The sequence below is a fragment of the Takifugu rubripes genome, unplaced genomic scaffold, assembly GCF_901000725.2.
Source record: "Takifugu rubripes unplaced genomic scaffold, fTakRub1.2, whole genome shotgun sequence".
Taxonomy (NCBI): Eukaryota; Metazoa; Chordata; class Actinopteri; order Tetraodontiformes; family Tetraodontidae; genus Takifugu; species Takifugu rubripes.
Window position 1 is genome coordinate 84,102 of NW_021821645.1, and position 16,209 is coordinate 100,310.

A 16,209-nucleotide genomic window follows, 5' to 3' on the forward strand; every position below is an offset into this window, starting at 1 on the left:
TATAACATTGAACAGATTGACTAAAGTAAAATGACCTGCGGTTCCCAGCGATAGCCGTCATTCTGATGGGTTTTTGCTGGCTGCAGCTGAAATATTCCAATGCTCCATGTCACAGAGACAGTAAATACTAAACCCTAAAGATTCTGAAGGCATGATGTAAAATAGTAACGTATAATACAGACATTTGAAGACAATTGAGAGAATGTTTTCATGCTTATAAGAGTGGTCGAGGAGCCATTTAGAACTTTATAAAGATGCATTGTGTGATACCAGGAACTAATTTAACTTCAAGGCGAAGCTGCTTCTGCTTTGTCGACCATCGACTGATCTCCTGAAAGTTCACCAGCGCTTTTTAAAAACTGAATTTTTCATCTATGGAGGGAGTAGACGGCAGATGTTTCCACAGATGCTCTTCACCAGTGGTCAGTGAGTGATGCAGCAGATGAGCAGGAGTTGACTGGCTTCAACCAGCTACTGTCTCAATGTCTCCAGCCCATAGTCTGGATTCTCTACGAGATCAGACAGCAGCTTCAGCTCTGAATCCTGCAGCTGGTTCTGACTCAGGTCCATTTCTCTGAGATGGGAGGGATTGGACTTCAGCGCCGAGGCCAGAGAGTCACAGCTGATCTCTGATAAGCTGCAGCGCTCTAATCTAAATAAACAAGGGAAACTTTTATAAGGTTATAAGTGAAACCAGTATTCATCTGAAAGGTTAATCAAAAGCATGATCTGTAAATATTTAATTTAGTTACAGGTTAAAAAATGATAGTAATATGTAATTACCACAATTCCAACCTCTCAGGTTTGCACTGTTCCAGAGGAGAATATATATTGTTCTGGCCCTCACTCTTCCCAGGTTCTCCCACCTCTTTCCCTCCCATCTCATCATGGAGATCCATCTCACCTGTGGCTCATCTTTAAAGGCACAACCTGTCTTAGATGACTTCCTGTCTCCCTCACCATCTACCTCCTCGTTGGCTGGTGTCTACCAGGCACCCTCACCTAGTTTTGTCTAATTTTGGTTACCATCTGTCGGCTTTTTCATTGTCCTTAAATCAATTTATCATGAATAAGTGGTCCCCGTGTGGCCCTCCCTCCTGAAGGAACTGGGCACAACACACACACTCAGAAAGTGTGAGGACCCTCGGATGGAATAATGGACATTTTTGAGAATGGTGTTTACCCCAGAGTTTCCAGTCGACAGTTTGGAAAGTGGAGAAAACCACAGAGCAGCTTCACTCCTGAATCCTTCAGCTGGTTCCCACTCAGGTCCAGTTCTCTGAGATGGGAGGGATTGGACCTCAGCGCCGAGGCCAGAGAGCCACAGCTGATCTCTGATAACCTGCAGTAAAGCAATCTAAGAAAATGCAGGATGAGGTTATATGGTGCAGGTCTGCATGTGATCTGCGTCAGTACTAAACCTACGTTAGTTCTTAGTTGGGTCAGACCTGAATTCACGATATTACAAGGAATGTTTTTAATGTGGTGCATCACAGCAGTGTTGAGAACAGCCTCACTTCACCATCTTAGCAGCTGGTATATAGGTAGAAAAATGAAGACTGACCTGAGCCTCTCCAGTTTACAGTTTGGACTCTCCAGTCCAGAACAGAGCCGCTTCACTCCTGAATCCTGCAGCTGGTTCTGACCCAGGTCCAGTTCTCTGAGATGGGAGGGATTGGACCTCAGCGCCGAGGCCAGAGAGCCACAGCTGATCTCTGATAACCTGCAGCTCCTTAATCTAAATAAAGAAGGGAAACTTTTATAAGGTTATAAGTGAAACCAGTATTAATCTGAAAGGTTAATCAAAGGCATGATCTGTAAATTTTTAATTTAGTTACAGGTTAAAAAATGACAGTAATATGTAATTACCACAATTCCAACCTCTCAGGTTTGCACTGTTCCAAAGGAGAATATATATTGTTCTGGCCCTCACTCTTCCCAGGTTCTCCCACCTCTTTCCCTCCCATCTCATCATGGAGATCCATCTCACCTGTGGCTCATCTTTAAAGGCACAACCTGTCTTAGATGACTTCCTGTCTCCCTCACCATCTCCCTCCTCGTTGGCTGGTGTCTACCAGGCACCCTCACCTAGTTTTGTCTAATTTTGGTTACCATCTGTCGGCTTTTTCATTGTCCTTAAATCAATTTATCATGAATAAGTGGTCCCCGTGTGGCCCTCCCTCCTGAAGGAACTGGGCACAACACACACACTCAGAAAGTGTGAGGACCCTCGGATGGAATAATGGACATTTTTGAGAATGGTGTTTACCTCAGAGTTTCCAGTCGGCAGTTTGGAAAGTGGAGAAAACCACAGAGCAGCTTCACTCCTGAATCCTTCAGCTGGTTCTCACTGAGGTCCAGAACCCTCAGATGGGAGGGATTGGACCTCAGCGCCGAGGCCAGAGAGCCACAGCTGATCTCTGATAACCAGCAGAGCTCTAATCTGAAAAATGCAGGATGAGGTTATACGGTGCAGGTCTGCATGTTATCTGCATCAGTACTAAACCTACGTTAGTTCTTAGTTGGGTCAGACCTGAATTCACGATATTACAAGGAATGTTTTTAATGTGGTGCATCACAGCAGTGTTGAGAACAGCCTCACTTCACCATCTTAGCAGCTGGTATATAGGTAGAAAAATGAAGACTGACCTGAGCGTCTCCAGTTTACAGTTTGGACTCTCCAGTCCAGAACAGAGCCGCTCCACTCCTGAATCCTGCAACGTGTTGAAGCTCAGGTCCAGAACCCTCAGATGGGAGTGGTTGGACTTCAGAGCCGAGGCCACAGAATCACAGCTGGTCTGTGATAAACTGCACTCCTTTAGTCTAAAATAACAATTATTTTGAGAGAAGACAAATAAAAATCAACATGTACCAGAGCAAAACACAGCTTACAAGCAACAAACCTCTGGTCCTGCACCGGCTTATCTGCCCTATGTTCCTATTTTGGGTTCTTTCAGGGCAGTTGGACAAGATCTACAGCGTATGTAAAGTGTGTGTAGGTCAAAATACCTTCCAAGTTTGTGAGACCACATTTCTCAATAGCACTCAACTCTTGTCAGGAGTTGGGACAAAGCGACCCACTCCTGACAGCTTGTGGGCGATGCTGCAGCGACCCTGCAATCCCTACACTCTCTGGTGAAACCAAATCAAAGGTTTTAGACACTGCTGGATGCTGGAAGGGTGGCTATAGTCTGGACGCATCATTCCCCTGACTGCACATTTCTCCAACAATGATTGGCAGCTGGTGTCACTTGTTCTCCAGATGAGAGAAGGAAAGAGAGCCCCCCCACAGTGTGTTTGATTGCCCCACTGCAAGCTCAATGCTGCCAGAAAACATTGCAGGAGCATCAATTCCCCTCAGGGCATCAACAAGCACCTCAGGAAAAGGTGCAGCTGCCACCTACTAGAGACAAGCACACTGAGCTGAGATTCAAAGCCCTCTCCTCCCAAGAGAAGAGCTTGTTTGTTGGAGGCTCTTCTGGGCGATACCTGGTGCCACAGCTCCAGCTCAGCCCGTCTCTGGAGCTGAGGTGGAGCTTAGCAAGTTTCATGGTTCTCCACCACTTCCTCTCGCTGAGGACCTTCTCAGCTGGTGGTTTCTGCTCCACCTTCCAAGTTGAGCAGGTGATACTTCTGCATTCCTGCCACCAGTGTCTCTGCAGAAAGAGTCTTCTCTACTGTTTTATATTAGATTGTATAAAATTAGGATTTTTGGTTGATGTCTTAGATGTTGTTGACTAAGAGCAGGTTTTTCTTTAATAACATAGAAAGATTCAATGAGAAGAGCAAATGTATTATTTTATGAGCTACTTCCACTACTATTATATACACATACTTCCATATTGTCTTAGATTGCAAGCTGCATTTATTGCATCGTTCATAGAAAGTCATATTTGTGAGGAGAAAAACTCCAATAAGGTCATTTTCTTTAATGACCATTACAACAGAAGGAGGCGATGAACAAACAGATTTATATAAAAATGTGTGAAAACTTATGGATGGAAACCTTTTTAAAATGGTTGCATTGTGTAGAATCGGTGTAGAATCAACTTGTTGACTTCTGATTTGGACTCCAATGGAAGTGAGGTGCAACAATTGTGGATGCTGAAAGCTTCAGATCTTCATGAAGGTTTCTGTGGTTGGACTGACCTGCTGCCCCTTTAAGAGGGAGGCAGGTTTGGGCTTCTGGCTGGAATGAAGCCACCTAAGATGAGAATGACTGCAGGCTTTCGGTACCAAGGTTTAACAGGGTGCTCACTTCACACTTGGGCTTTTCTCTTTTTTGGGATGGCTTTTCTCAGGAGAGAAGGGGCATGGCACACTGCAGCAGCTTTCTTTTTGGGGTTTCTAGTTTTCCTTCTGATCTTTAAAAGACAGGAAGAACCATTTTTGATTGGTCTGAATGTTTGGGCGGTTTTGTGGCCAGCCTAAAATAAAACAAGACAAATCTACAACTGATACTTCCTTTCTAGTCATTGATGACCATCCTCACATGGGACAGATTTCCACAACCAATTTAATACTGTAAATCTATCCTGTGTGGTCTTTTTTCCGAGAACTGTAACACTACGTTTATAACAAAGATCAAACATGTAAACAGTTATTGTCTAACTAGTTACACCTGGGAAAGTACTGGATCATCTCTGACTGACCTGAGAGTCTCCAGCTCACAGAGAGGATCCTGGAGAAAACCACAGAGCAGCTTCACTCCTGGATCCTTCAGCTGGTTCCCACTCAGGTCCAGTTCTCTCAGATGGGAGGGATTGGACCTCAGCGCCGAGGCCAGAGAGTCACAGCTGATCTCTGATAAACTGCAGAACCACAGCCTGGAAAAGGAATAAATGGGGCAAATAAAAACACATTTCTAAATATGAAATTGAAGAGAAAAGCAGAAAATGTAAAGAAATTTAGAAAAGACCAACAGAGGCCTCCTGACCTGAGCGTCTCCAGTCTGCAGTTTGGATGCATCATTGCAGAAGACAGTAACTTTACGTCGGCATCTGTCAGGCTTTCGTTCCTGCTTAAGCTCAGCTCCCGTAGATGAGAAGGGTTTGACGTCATTGCTGAGGCCACAACTTCCCAATGACTCTTTGAAAGAAAACTACCAGACAGTCTGTTGTGTATGAAACAAAAATAGTGAGTCAAACTTTGGGATTTCTCATCAACTCATCTGAGAATCTACCTCAACACAAATGTAGCTCATTTCCTGGAAAAGCTAAATTCAACACCGTAGAGCAACAGTTTGAACGACCATCAGATCTGAAATGCAACTGAATCATTCTTAACATTTGTCTTATTTTAGAACAGCTCATAATTACTCAATATTTAAAATGATTATAGCAAATGGTTTAAAGAAACGTGCATCTTTTTATCTGTCTATCGGCTCTTTGGATATTTTGCATTTCATCTAATTTGTACGATCGTGCGTCAAGTCTTAATTCAGCGATCCGATCGATGACATCAGAGTCTCTGGTTGCATCGATTGCCCTCAGCTTCTGTTATATCTGCCTGTTTCCCTTCAAATCATTTTCACTGCACCTTTTGTTGCTAGTGATGAAGTTGCCACCTAACGGGTGTGGAAAGGCTCAAACAACTTTGTGGGTCACATAAAGGCTCCAAACGGAACCGCCACAAAGACCTAAAACACCCATTTAAACCAACGAGGCCGGCTGTTTTTACGTTGAACAAATGAAGCAAAATAGTCACGTGTCATTAGTTAAAATGTGTTTTTCTGTCGTTAGAATACGATGTATACAAACAAACAAAAGTTATTTAATGACATGACAGTAATTTCATGATAGTCAGTTAACTTGTGGCTCCTATTATTCCTGCCTTGTGTTGGTTTGTCTGGATTGACCTTTGAACTTATATCCAGCCAGTGTTGAACATTTCTGGATGAATTGTTGTTGTTTTAATTTATGGACGCTGCAATGGAGATAAAGAATTGAAGGAATGACCACTGGAGGGGGTATTGCTACCTGACATGATCCACTCGCTTGATTTAAACGCCGATGTCCGGCCCCAAAAATCTTTACTTACACGGCCTTCCTGCAGTTCCTCACAGCTGGAATCAGGCGACGTCGTCCCTCCTTTGAGGTTTTGTACAGCTGCAGGTCCAGCTCATCCAGAACCTCCTCTGACATCTGCAGCAGGTAGGCCAGAGCTGAACAGTGGATCTCTGACAGTTCCCTCTCTGATTTCTTCTCTGACTTCAGGAACTCTTGGATCTCCTGATGGACTGACTGATCCTTCATCTCCATCAGACAGTGGAAGATGTTGATGCTTCTGTCTGGGGAGATTTCATCACTGTTCACCTCCTTCAGGTTGTTGAGGACCTTCTGGATGGTTTCTGAGCGGCTGTTCCTCTGATCCAACAGTCCACCCAAGATCCTCCGATTGGACTCCAGAGAGAGACCATGAAGGAAGCGAACAAACAAGTCCAGGTGGCCATTTTCACTTTCAAGAGATTTCATTAGTTCTCTCATGAGGAAGTCATCAAGAGATTTGACTGGATCGTTATTATACAACCCAGCAAAACAGGAAAAAGGGTTTGGTTTCAAATATTTTAGGAAAGACTCCATAATCCCTTTATTCTTGATGGTGTAACGGTGGAACATGTAGACGGCAGCCAGAAACTCCTGAATGCTCAGATGAACAAAGCAGTAGACTGATTTCTGGAAGATCACACTCTCTCTCTTGAAGATCTCTGTACAAACTCCTGAGTACACGGACACCTCGGAGACGTCCAGTCCACATTGCTCCAGGTCTTCTGAGTAGAACATGATGTTTCCTTTCTCCAGATGTTCAAACGCCAGCCGACCCAACTTCAGAAGGAGTTCTTTATCAGACTCAGTCAGTTCCTCTGGTCTCTGCTTTCCTCCATACTTCTGCTTCTTCCTCTTTATCTGAACCCTCAGGAAGTGTGAGTAGAGGTCAGTCAGGGTTTTGGGCAGCTCTCCTCTCTGGTCTCTGGTCATCATGTCCTCCAGAACTATAGCAGTGATCCAGCAGAAAACTGGGATCAGACACATGATGTGGAGGCTCCTGGAGGCCTTGATGTGTGAGATGATTCTCTTGGACAGATCTTCATCACTGAACCTCCTCCTGAAGTACTCCTCCTTCTGGGAGTCAGTGAAGCCTCGTACTTCTGTGATCCTGTCAACACACGAGGGAGGAATCTGATAGGCTGCTGCAGGTCTGGAGGTGATCCAGATGAGAGCTGAGGGAAGCAGGTTCCCCTGGATGAGGTTCACCAGGAGCACGCCAACGGACGATACTTGTGTGACATCAGAGATGACCTGATGGTTGTTGAAACCCAGTGAAAATCTGCTTTCATCCAGGCCATCAAAGATGAACAGAAGTTTCCAGACAGTCAGATCTTCTGCTCTGATCTTCTGTAATGTTGGATGGAAAACATGAAGCAGTGAGAGAAGACTGTGCTGCTCATCTCTGATCAAGTTCAGCTCCCTGCATGAGAGCGGAAGCACCAGACTGATGTCTTGGTTCTCCAAACCTTCTGCCCAGTCCAGACTGAACTTCTGCACTGAGAAGGTTTTTCCAACGCCGGCGACACCGTTGGTCAGGACCACTCTGATGTGTCTCTGTTGCTCAGATAAGACTTTGAAGATGTCCTGGCACTTGATTGGAGTGTCCTGGATGTTCTTCTTGGAGGTTCTCTCAAGCTGTCTCACCTCATGTTGTGTGTCCACCTCCTCACTTTGTCCCTCAGTGATGTAGAGCTCAGTGTAGATCTTGTTCAGCAGGGTTCCACTTCCTGCTTCATGAGTTCCTTCAGTCACATGTTCACATCTTCTCTTCAGACTCATCTTATGACCTTCTATCACCTCCTGCAGTTCACCACCCTCTGAAACAAACAATCTTTTAAATCCTTTTACAATTGTCATCTACAGCAGTAACACAGATGTCCTCAACTGGAAAATATTCTGTCATGTTTGAATGATAGAAGCAACAGTCGAGTAATGACCCATCTCACTGTCAGTTTGAAATGTTATGTCTTCTTATGTACACCTATTCTTTTATTTCATTGGGTTTCAATGTAATTTAGTCTATAACAACCATTTCCATGTCTTCCAAGAGTTTGCTTGGACTAAACAGCTGGTAAAAGCTGGATGATATTTAGAAAAACACATCAAACCTTCTCCAAACACATCATACACTCCGACCCAAAAGTATCTTATAAATACAAATGTACGAGTTTACGTGAGACGCTGTTGTTCAGGTCGGCGGTCTGCAGTTCAGTTCTCCGTTTGTTTTCACCCTCGGGACAGGAGGAATCTCCAATGGAAGCAGACCGTTTTTGATAGCTGTCAAAAATGGGAATAGTGGTTATACATGTCTCCTGGGCGTTAGCAACGCCTAAGAAAGGCTGCGTTCACTTCTACTTTCAGTTTGCTCTGACAGCTGAAGATTGAATGAACACTGAGCAAAAAATATAAAGTTATTTACGTTCTAACAAGGTAGTTTAGTTGGAGAAAAGTGTATTTGATCTAAGTGTTTAGTGGCTTTTCTTCATTGTGAATTTATGTTAAAAATAAAAGTGCCAAATCAGGAATATAAACTCATAGAATAGAACAAAAGTTCTCCATTTATGCTCCAAATACAGTCGTCTGGTCTCTGAAACTGATCATTAAATAGCACAGAGGTCACGCGTATTCAAAAGCTTATTTCAACCATTTAGAAATGACTGATATTGTTGTCTATGGGTTTATTAGAACCAGGAGCCTTATAAATAGACTTTTTAATGAATTTTCATGACATGTGGTGGAACAGTGTGGCAGAACAAGCTGCACAGACCTGCCATGTCTTACCCATCCGTATCTAAATGGAGAGCTGGAGCACTCTGCAATGATGGATATTGTTGGGAAACTTTAAAATATATGCCTAGGAATTGTTGTGAGATGATGTTAACCCATGTAGGAGAAATGACCAGTTAAAAACACAAGCAATTTTCAGTTTTAAAAGATTTACCACACTAAAATTAACATGGGGGTTAATGGGAGCGAACGCCTGACATGTTGGTGCACCGTTTCATTAATTTCATTTTTCACGATAGTAGAAGCTAATACCTACAAAATGATGTTTTGTATGGTTGTGAAATGTTCTAAGGCAGAGTTATGTGGTTCAGAAAACCTTACTTTAAAGGTGAGCCTTGAGGTCCAATACCAAAGTTTAAAGGGTGTCACACAAACACATCATCACGCTTTAGTTTTCTTACATTTGGTCTGAACTTCTGAAGTCTATTATTTCACGTTTGGACCGGTCACTCTTCAGGGACACACAGCTGGGCACTGTGGACTCTGCTCTGTCCTCGTCCATCCTGAGGAAACATCAGAAATAGTGATGAGACTGTGATGAAGGTAAATAATCTGGAGAGGTTGTAGTTAAATAATCCCAATTCACTGCATTTTTATCAAACAGGAACATTTCAGATCAGGGGGCCGTTCTTCCCAATCAGACCTCTCCAGGTCTCACTGTCGCTGCCGACGTGAGCATTGAAGTCACCCAGGAGGACGAGGGAGCCCCCAGAAGGAGCACTCTCCAGCACTCCCTCTCAGGACTCCAAAAAGGGTGGATACGCTGAAGTGCTGTTTGGGCCACAGGATCCGTCCCCCCACCCGAAGGCGAAGGGAGGCTACCCTCTCATCCACCGGGGTAAACTCCAATATCCAGGCACTGAGCCGGGGAGCAACCAGAATTGCCACCCCTGCCCGTCGCCTCTCACCATCGGCAACTCCAGAGTGGTAGAGAGTCCAACCCATCTCGAGAAGACTGGTTCCAGAGCCCTTGCTGTGCGTCGAGGTGAGGCCGACTATATCTAGTCAGAACTTCTCAACCTCGCGCACCAGCTCAGGCTCCTTTCCCACCAGAGAGGTCACATTCCATGTCCTTAGAGCCAGTTTATGCAGCCGGGGATCAGACCGCCAAGGTCCCTGCCTTCGGCCGCTACCCAACACACAATGCACCCGACCCCCCCGGCCCCTCTTGCAGGTGGTGAGCCCACAGGAAGGGGGTCCCATGATGCCTCTTCGGGCTGTGCCCGGCTGGACTCCATGGGCAAAGGTCCGGCCACCAGGCGCTCGCCAACGTGCCCCGGCCCCAGGCCTGGCTCCAGGAGGGGGCCCCGGTGACCCGCATCCGGGCAAAGGAAACTTGGCACCAATGTTGTTCAGCATCATTAGGGGGTCCTGGGCTATACTTTGTCTGGTCCCTCACCTAGGACCTGTTTGCCATGGGTGGCCCTACCAGGGGCATAAAGCCCCAGACAACGGAGCTCCTAGGATCAATGGGACACGCAAACCCCTCTACCACGATAAGGTGGTAGCCCAGGAGGGTATTGGACTTCTGTGCTCGTCTCAGATTGTCCATAACAAACATCTTGTTCAGGCATAAAGGCGTCCACATGTGCACTTGGCACCAGGACGCCTTCGGCCGCAGATCGATGATCGACTTTGTGGTCGCGTCATCGGATTTGCGGCCGCATGTTCTGGACACTCGGGTGAAGAGGGGGCGGAGCTGTCAACTGATCACCACCTGGTGGTGAGTTGGCTCCGATGGTGGGGAAGGATGCCGGACAGACCCGGCAGACCCAAACGTGTTGTGAGGGTCTGCTGGGAACGCTGGCGGAGTCCTCTGTCAAAAGGAGCTTCAACTCACCCCTCCGGGAGAGCTTTGACCATGTCCCGGGGGAGGCGGGGGACATCCGTATCTAAATGGAGAGCTGGAGCACTCTGCAATGATGGATATTGTGGGAAACTTTAAAATATATGCCTAGGATTTTTTGTGAGATGATGTTAACCCATGTAGGAGAAATGACCAGTTAAAAACACAAGCAATTTTCAGTTTTAAAAGATTTACCACACTAAAATTAACATGGGAGTTAATGGGAGCGAACGCCTGACATGTTGGTGCACCGTTTCATTAATTTAATTTTTCACGATAGTAGAGGCTAATACCTACAAAATGATGTTTTGTATGGTTGTGAAATGTTCTAAGGCAGAGTTATGTGGTTCAGAAAACCTTACTTTAAAGGTGAGCCTTGAGGTCCAATACCAAAGTTTAAAGGGTGCCACACAAACACATCATCACGCTTTAGTTTTCTTACATTTGGTCTGAACTTCTGAAGTCTATTATTTTATGTTTGGACCGGTCACTCTTCAGGGACACACGGCTGGGCACTGTGGACTCTGCTCTGTCCTCGTCCATCCTGAGGAAACATCAGAAATAGTGATGAGACTGTGATGAAGGTAAATAATCTGTAGAGGTTGTAGTTAAATAATCCCAATTCACTGCATTTTTATCAAACAGGAACATTTCTAATCCATTCTGGATAACAACTGAATCAATAAATCAATGATGTATCTGTATAATTTTCATGTTTTCAGAGTTTAAGCTGCTTTTTTAACTGTTCCCTGCAGTGAGAAAAGAACTGGCACCTTTTCCAGCCCCTCATCCTGCAGCACTGAATGTGCTCTAAAGTTCTTTCCAGAGCAAACGTCTCTGCACTTGCAGCAACATGTTGTAGTCATGGATCCGTGAGGAGAACCGGATACAGGAAATGCCCCCACTTTGATCCCAAAACCCAACTGGTGGCCAACGGTGGTCCGGCAATGACGGGGACGCTGGTCCATCGGGCCGACAACACTGGTTTTCCACAGGCCAACATGGTGAAAGGACTGTCTTCAGCTCAGCCACTAAATTATTTGGTGCTACATAAACATACTAGTCAGGACTTTTTAACTTCCCTCCTTTGTTCCCCTCTTCAATTATTTCTATGATCCACGTCCTCAAAGATCACTGCTCTATTTAAAATAGATGTAAGAAATGACACCCACTCCTGCATTTCTTTCACAGTGGTTCCACAACATAGAACAATAAACCACTGGGAGAAAACGTGCAACATGAACCAAAACTCCTGTTGGTGTCCTGTGATCCTGTGTGGATTTATTTATTTAGTTATTTTGAAAGTTTATTGTCTTAAATTGGTCCGGCTGAGAGATGCTAACTTGCCCAGGATTAGATGTTGTTTGACAGGTAATACCAAAATATCCAGCTGTAACCTGGACTGTTGAACAGCTCTAATAACTCTAAGAGCTTTTCACCTGTCACAAAAATGTTGCTCTTCCTGCTTCGTCTGAACAGAATAGTTTCACTTTTAAAACCTAATCAACAGCTTTATGGCGTATATATTACTACCATTAAAGCGTTCAGGGAGGGTTTAAAGTTCTTTTAGGATCAGTAGCAAAGAGCAGAAACATAAACTAAACTTCACTTAGAAAGACTATTCAACTATAACTAAAGCCAGACTATAAGAAAGTTAATTAAGAGCTATTCATCTATAATGCATAATGATGCTTTGTGCTAAAACTAAATATGAAGTCTAGTTGATTCAAATCTTGACTTTATCTCCAAACACAACTGTCAATTCTTTTCAATAATGCTCTTCGTTTCCACTCACCTTGTCGGTCTTCAGTCTTCCTGCTTAGTCTGAAAGGAATACTTTTAAAAACTGGTTTGTTGGGTTCCCAGTTTCTGGGACCGTTGTTGCTGGTGTCTACCTGCAGGGGGCGTGGAGGAGCCGCTCATCAGCCACAGTGGCCCCGCAGACACACGCACCTGCGGTCTCTCTTCAATCTCCCGTTAGATTTAAGGACAGAACTCCCGTCTGCCAGCGGCAGAGTGTTTTCGGCCTCATCGCCAAACCCTGACTTCTGTGGCTTGACTATTTTTGAGAGTGTTCCGAGCGGACGTGTTTTGGACTCTCGAGGTCTCTCCGCCTCTCTGTGAACGCGGACCGAACTGTTCTTGTTCACTTTGAAATAAAGACGCTTTTCGGACACCATTCTCCACCATTATTTAATTTAGTTAAATAAATAAGATTTATGATGCTTGACAGATTTTAAAGACTTGTTAAAGCAGCATATTTCTGCAGCCCTGGAGTCACCACATGATATTTCTCCTTTTTGGAACTTCTTCAGCTGCGTTGAGCTTTAAATCTTTACCTGTCGCTCCCTTTAAGCTCTAAACTTTGCGGTTCTGTGTGTAGTTTGTTGGTTTGAATATTTATGATGGATTCTGATGACGACCGAAACTATAAATGACAAATAGTTTTTCCAGTGTGTCACACATTTTCATTATTTATTATTTTGGGTCTAAACTGGGCCAGTTCTGTGAGCTGTTTTGCTTTTTCTGTGGACCAGATGTTCCAGGCAGGTTCCATCGTCGGACACAGACGGAGACAGGTCACGTGACAACAGTCAGCCTTTAGTTCTTTATTACAGGAGGATCTGGTTTATATACAGACACGAATCTGCAAAATACTAAAAAGTATATGAACCCAAAGTACTAAAAAGTCTACATACACGCACACGCGTGTATTAAGTGTTTATACACACGTGTGCGCGTACGTGCACACTGTATATTCATATAATAACTGTTAGTTTCTAAAACACCAAAGTAGAGTCACTGAGGCACGGCTTCACCTCCTTTACACCGAGGTTTCCCTGAGCAGGTGTGATGAACTGTTGCAGAAGGAAAAGCATGGAACATGTTAATAACCGGACACAAAACCACTCAGGTTTATTGTCTGACGGCATCAGTGTCTCTGGTTGCATCTGTCTGAGGAGCATTGTGAAACCAGGAGCAGTGTAAATGAGGGGGGGGGGGCAGTGAGTGGATGCTGCATTCATCAAACACACAATAGTCAGAAGAGAAGAAGGAAGAACAGAAGCCCGTGTTCCTCAGTGTTGGTGTGGAGACGCCTGTTTGGAGGAGCAGGAAGCAGGCTGGACTCTTCCAGCTGGCTTTAATGCCACTTCTCTTCTGAGAACCTAGAGAAGAAATGGACCACTTCTTGTCAAAGTGACAGGTTGACCTTTCCCTGAACCCGCCCACATCTGTTCCCCCCCCCCCCCCCCCCCCCCCTCCACCTCCCTTTCTCCCTCCCGCCTCCCGCCTCCCGCCATTCTCCCTTGCCCACCTGTTTTTAATAAGGAAGGGCGGGAGTTACAAAACAGTTACAAATCAGTTTTGCCATAGTCCTGGCATATCCATCTGTGGGCAACATGAGTAGTTCTACATCCGTGATTGGTGAGACGGCTGTGACCGTTATAAGAGAATTGTGTGGAAAAGTAGTTGAAAAATCCACGGTGTTTGTACAGCGTTCTCAGGCGTCACCTTCTGAGCCTTTGCAGCAAGAATGGTCTTTGGAGCCTTATAGTCAAACAGGGAGTTTTGGGTATGTGTTCCGTTACAAGACGGGGGAGTTGATTCTCTATCAGCGTGAAGAATCTTCCACTGAGGGGCCTATGTTGTCGGCTACGATGTCTTCCAATGACTGGGGTGTGTTGAAACTGATCAAACCGGGAATGGTGTGTGTGACTGAAGAAGGCTGTGAAGAAAGAAACAACACAGAACAGAAACCTTCCACAGAACAAACATTTGTGAGCATTTGGTTGACGAAAACCTCGGGTACGGGAAGATGGTTCTATCGTGCTAGCTACAAGATGCAGATGGAAGAGATGTCAGGGAAACCGAGACAGTATTTTGTCTTGGATCTTTTTAACTCAGACTGTGGGGTTTTCAGCAACGTGTTGACTCTACCTCTTGCAGCATGGATCGAAAAGATGCATGAAATGGATGATAAAATCACAAAATTTTTTCACCATTGTCGTCTTTGGAACAACACTGTGGTGACGAAAAAAAGAGTCCTCCCTCGTGTAACCCCACACCCATATCTCAAATGTATAAAAGACGTTCGTCTGAACCATACGTTACCCACTACCGGAGTGAAACACTAAGGAGAGCATGTCTACCAACAGAAGCGTCAAGAGCGGATCTGACAAACCGAGCAATTCCTATCTGTGGGATGAGGATGAGACACAAGCGGAATGCCGTCAACGTCGGCTTCGGCCTCGCAGGCTGGACTTTGACTCACTCATCCAACGCTCGGATCCCACGGATTCTAACGAGTCTCTCACTCCTTGGCTAAGCCCTCCACCAACCCCACCCCTCGGACGCTCGGCATCGGATCCTGGGGTGTCCAGTCCTCACTCACCCTCACTGACGCCACCCGTCAGAGACTCGGCATCACTTCCAGAGCTGTCCGAGTCTCTTCTCCAAGGCAGAGATCCTGCGCCGTCTCCGGCTTCTTCATGTCCAGGTTCTCCAATCTCTGTGAGCGGTGTGGAGAGTCTTTCACGCTCAACAACCCCTGATCCGCCTTTGCCCGACGACGCATCGGATCTCCCCGGGGCTGTATGTAACGGTGCTGACCAGCTTGACGGCTGGGCATCTGAATTCTTTGGTCTGGTAAAAAAAGGCGTTCTTCATCTACTTAGCGTCGTCCTGGACCTGTACAAGGGTGAGGTTTGCAACGGATGTCGGATCGACCACCCCAGCCAGCGCCAACACCAGTGTTTGGATGTGATCGAACCGGGTTTCTACCGCAACAACTTTTACATGTTGATGAAAAGACTCTACACACCCAAGTTCATTCCTGCTATTCAAAATTTCCTGAAAGCGTGCGGTGTCAACGCTGACTACGTGAAAGTCAAGATCGCCGCAGAGAGCCTTTTGCTCGAGCTGAAATCCAGCGAATTAATCTACACTCCCATCCAACAAATGTACGAGAGTACATAAGAATTCAGATGCCCAGCCGTCAAGCTGGTCAGCACCGTTACATACAGCCCCGGGGAGATCCGATGCGTCGTCGGGCAAAGGCGGATCAGGGGTTGTTGAGCGTGAAAGACTCTCCACACCGCTCACAGAGATTGGAGAACCTGGACATGAAGAAGCCGGAGACGGCGCAGGATCTCTGCCTTGGAGAAGAGACTCGGACAGCTCTGGAAGTGATGCCGAGTCTCTGACGGGTGGTGTCAGTGAGGGTGAGTGAGGACTGGACACCCCAGGATCCGATGCCGAGCGTCCGAGGGGTGGGGTTGGTGGAGGGCTTAGCCAAGGAGTGAGAGACTCGTTAGAATCCGTGGGATCCGAGCGTTGGATGAGTGAGTCAAAGTCCAGCCTGCGAGGCCGAAGCCGACGTTGACGGCATTCCGCTTGTGTCTCATCCTCATCCCACAGATAGGAATTGCTCGGATTGTCAGATCCGCTCTTGACGCTTCTGTTGGTAGACATGCTCTCCTTAGTGTTTCACTCCGGTAGTGGGTAACGTATGGTTCAGACGAACGTCTT